This window comes from Drosophila bipectinata, chromosome 2L, assembly GCF_030179905.1.
Source record: "Drosophila bipectinata strain 14024-0381.07 chromosome 2L, DbipHiC1v2, whole genome shotgun sequence".
Classification (NCBI taxonomy): domain Eukaryota; kingdom Metazoa; phylum Arthropoda; class Insecta; order Diptera; family Drosophilidae; genus Drosophila; species Drosophila bipectinata.
In genome coordinates, this window is record NC_091736.1 from 20,504,153 (window position 1) to 20,508,903 (window position 4,751).

The 4,751-nt window shown below is 37.3% G+C and overlaps 1 long non-coding RNA gene across 1 annotated transcript; it reads right to left on the reverse strand.

Annotated features, from left to right (window-relative positions):
• Positions 1-1,382: 1,382 nt before the first annotated feature.
• LOC138925933 (uncharacterized) lies at positions 1,383-4,349 on the reverse strand. The gene is made up of 3 exons (XR_011442172.1): positions 4,262-4,349; positions 2,028-2,576; positions 1,383-1,956 (listed from the first exon to the last, which is right to left on the reverse strand). It is a non-coding gene; the product is annotated as an uncharacterized lncRNA (long non-coding RNA).
• Positions 4,350-4,751: the final 402 nt, after the last annotated feature.

A 4,751-nucleotide genomic window follows, 5' to 3' on the forward strand; every position in this document is an offset into this window, starting at 1 on the left:
ATGTTCATTACGTTAGATAAAGATATATTAAATGTGAGGCACAACATAAATTTATAAACGATTTCTCTTGAAAAAGAGAACTTTGATTAAACAAAAAAATAACAACAACGCTTTAATGGAAGCTATATTATAACCGGTACATTTCTTAATTTTGAAAATTTAGATTATAATTTCAGCTTTACTGGACAAAATTTTTTTTAAAAAGTAATAAAAGAAGTTATATGGACTATTGCGTTGTTAGTTAAATATTTGGCACGATTATGGCAAACTTATTTTGTAACAGCTTTTATAAAATTAATCCTAAAAACTCAATTTGGATAAATAGTGACTAAGTCAGAAGCACCGGGTAAGCTACAAGCATCAAACATTTCAAATAAAACAAAAAAGTAACAAAAATTAAAAAACATATTCCACAAAATAGATACATTTTTTGATTCTTTATGAGGCTTGTTATTTTTATAAGGAAATACAATTTTTTAAGATAGTCCATTTTTATTTCGTTGAGTGTACTTTGGCAAGAAGTGTTCTTTCTATCTTTTGGCATCACATCTTCCTAAGCCAGCTAATTTCTCTTCACACTTGTAAACACGCCAACCGAGCACATTATTCTATTTAACGCATTAAAGCCGCAATGGTTAACCCTAAACTTTGCATTTAAATTAAAAATCCTATCCAGAACAATCCACGGAAAACAATTAAAAGTGAAACGAAAAGGGTTGTCTCCGGCCGCCTTGTTGACAAATTGCCTGATTATGCAAAGGGTGCGGGAAAACAAGAAACCATGAGTAGTATAACTTTAATTGTCGCTTTACAACGCCCGCAACAGAAAACGCAAAGTTCAGACATCGCAAGGCTATGTAATTAGGGGCTACCGACCCCCAACCCTTCTGCGTTCTGCGAGATTCTTCTGGAGCATTACAAATGAGCCATTGGCGTGCAGTTGCCTTGATTATTTTAAATTTCCTTAACGCTCTTGCTTATGTTTAATTGTTTTTTAAGCAAATTTCGCCCCGGGGCAAAGGCGTCTGGCTTATCTTTAATATTTATTTTAAAAGTGCTCATAAAATCTTGCAAATATAAAACTTTATGGTGCATATATAAAAGTTAAAAGGCTCTACAATTGCTACATAATTAATTTTGGGTTAATACATTTTATAAGAATAAAAAGAAAAATAAAGCCTTTATAGCCTGGATTGTGGGCTATTAAATTTTGAAAATCTTGCCTCTAACATTGATATTTATCTTGGGCATTTTTAAGTTTCTTATTTGTATTTAATTATTAAAGGGCGATTTCCAACAGCTTCACATGTTTTTGAAGCCTCTGGCGCCAAGTAATTGGTTGATTTGAAATCTATTTCGACAGTTGCCTAATTGGAGTGTTACGACCTAGTTGTGGTTGATTGTAGATGCACCTCCTAATTGAACTGCAGTCGATGTAACTTATCAAATAATGAAGGTAAGACCTCTGGCAGAGATGTCAGATAGGTCGAGTGGAAATAAGCCATTAAGTCTACAATTCAGGAAATCTGATATGAAATAAATTAAATTTAAAAATCACAGACGCTGAGGCCCTTGAGAACTTTAAGAAAATAGGCCTAAGAGTACAAAGAAGCCTATTAGGCTGTTAATTATCATAAAGAGGTGTATCTTAGACTGTTCCTTATATATAAATTATATATATTGGGGGCCTTACTTATTTTAGACCTTAGGAATACCATGGAAAGCTCTATAAACTAACCAACCTCAAAAGTAGATGAAAATGCGGCATTAAGAGTCGCAAAAATGCTGTACAACAAGCGCCAAGTCGAATCAAAGTCGATTGCCGTTCGCCGATCGTGTACCACTTTGGACATATATGGAAAAATTAGTGGGATGTTTGCGGATTGCATCCAGTGTTCAGGATCCAGGAGAAGGGGACTCTCAGTCAGAGGTGTCGTCGTCATTAGCAGGTTGTGGCTGAGGAGAAAGAGCGACAAATAAACGAAATTGTTGTTCGGGTTTTTGATTATGAAATTTGACGAACTCACACTCGAGGCGGCGTTGTGGGTTTGTCCCCACGGACTCCGAGTGGCAACATTTCCTCACGCCAATAAACGCGCAATTATAATAAAAATAATCACAAGAGGCGGCTGTGTTCAGTTGCTGTTGATCCTCTCCATTTGGTCATAACCGACCGGGCCAAAACCGTTGATCAGCCAGAGGCCAGTGCTCAAGATCCAGAGGCAGTTTTTTCTGTTTGATCGTCGCGATCCTCGTTGGACGTCTTCAGCGGGCCGGCGCGTCTGGGCCAGTTCCCGACTGGATTATCGCCTTGGCCAACAGCTTTTTCTGCCTTTGTTCTCGTTCTCATTGCGACGACAATTGGCGAGTAATTGCTGCTGCATAATAATTCCCCATCCATTGTTGGCATGGTCAAGTTTTTTCACCCCTGCGTCTGCCTCTGCCAGAAGGTTTTCTGTCTCCTCTCCAAGCCGCCATTTAGGCCGTTTTTGGTTGAGTGGGTTTTTTAAATATGAATTAAAACTCAATAGAGATAGTTTTCAAATATTCATTTTTTTGCCTAATCCAATAAAGAGCTGCAATTAAAAATGGCATGAAATAAATTAACGATTGGCAATTAAACATAAATTCCATTACAAGGTGAGATTGTTTTAAGAAAAGCCTTAAAAGGCGTAGGCAACTAAAAAGTGGCAAAATGATTAATTTAAAACTGTTCAGGGTAATATTAGCATTGCCAATAAGGTTGGACAGACTTTTGCTGGCCAAAGAAGCCAACTTTGCTTTAAATAAATTATTTTTACTTTTGGATGGATCAAGCTCATGAGATAGAAATGTCCTAAATCCATGATTAAATATTAGTTTATACTTTAAGCTATATTCTCGTATTTGAGGATTTACTTTATTGGACGATCCAAGACTCTCTAGCACCCCATCCATAATGAAAACATAATCAATCAATAACTGTCCATTAGGCGGTCCAACAAAAAGAGACACATTTCCACGGTCATCAAATTAATATTCAAAAAGCCTCCACTTCCAAATTGGCAACAATCTGTCAGATACATTTCATAAAAATCAAACGATGGCTAAAAAAACACTCTCCGGGCGAAAAAAGTCGAAAATTGCTTTATGAACACGTTTCAATTGCGTTTAGCCAGCTCGGCAACTTGCTTGTTCGATGTCATGTACTCCATTGCTTCAGTCGAGGGAGCGACAGAAGTGTCCGGACCTGATGAAATCGATCATTTTCCCACGATCGAATAGCCGGGCATCGGATCGGTTGTCAGCCCGGGCCCAAGTCTCAATGACTAACTCTACAGGTAACTACACAACAAGTGGCCAGTTGGCCGGGCTGAAACAAAAAACACAAACCTGGCCAATAGCAGGCATTACTTGATTTGTATGTGCTGCTATGTAAATGCTATAAAAGGATTTTGAGTACGACTGGACGAGTGCTGGACCCGCCAGCCCTGGGACAAGAGACTCACAAGGTGTTTGAATTCTACTGGGATAGCTTGTGTAGAAAGCCTGTGCATCCGGAAGAATGACTAGACACCTTTGACATATTCATTCTTTCTAACTCATTTCTTTAGGTCATAAAATAAATATTTAATTTAGATATAAAAAACATTATAAGTTAAGATAAACTGCACATTTAAATAGAACTAGCTTTTTCTGACCTTATATTAAAGAAAACTTTTCTACCCATTCCATCCCCAACCACACAACATGAAATAACAATTCTCCAGCAGGGTCTTATTCTAATTAGAAACCTTTTCACCTTTCCCTGTCGACACCTTTTGCCTTCATTTGACACTGGTCTTACGCACTTGCCATGACTTTGGAAAAAAATGTCTGAGAAGCTTAATTGGGGCGGACAGACCCAGCTCGATCGGCTCAATTTTTGACATGTTTTCTATTTGTCCAATTTGTCAGGTTTTGACCTGTCCGTTTTCGGCCTTAAAACGGAAATGATCCGGCAGAAACGCCGCGGCTTATGGATTTTGGAATTACCACCAATCCATTGACTTTTTAATTAATTTGAAAGCGTGGCCAGTTGGCCTGGGCCGACATCCAAGTTATATTTAAATTGGGCTCGTGTTCAAACAATGCTTATTTTTCGTCTTGATTGGGGCAAGCGTGCTATTAAGTTTATTTATTTTTTTAGCGATACGTGTTGAAGCATATATTCAGTAGTCTATTTTCGGATTTTCTGGTTTTAAACATAAAAATAGATAGAAAAGCTCATATGCCTAATTGCCTTGTTGAAAACTGGAAATGGTTGTTCCTAGTAATTGTTCCTAAAAATCGTTCTTAGAAATTGTTGTAGGAACAATAGGATATAAAACTTTGAGTCACTTTTTAACTTGTTACCTCACTTTAACTTTTCAATTCGGTGTCTTTATAGGTTTTCTACAGATATACATACATACAGTAAAGATCCAAAAATATTATCAGTATTTCTCCACAATGAAGTGTTTCTGTACTCCTCAAAAGTCAGATATAGACTGAAGAGTTCCCTTAAAAAATAATGTTTCTAACCACCCTGTTGATAAAAAACGAACGTTGCAACCCTTTACTTACTTCCAATACCAGAACTTTGCATAAGGCTGTGGCACTTCCATTTTTAGAACTCTTCCAACCCCTTCGACAAGAAAAAAAAGCCAGATGGCGCTGCCCATGGACCACTTCTGGTGCATTTCCAATGCGAGAAAACATTCATTAGGAGCTAGAAAAAAATTGTGAATAAT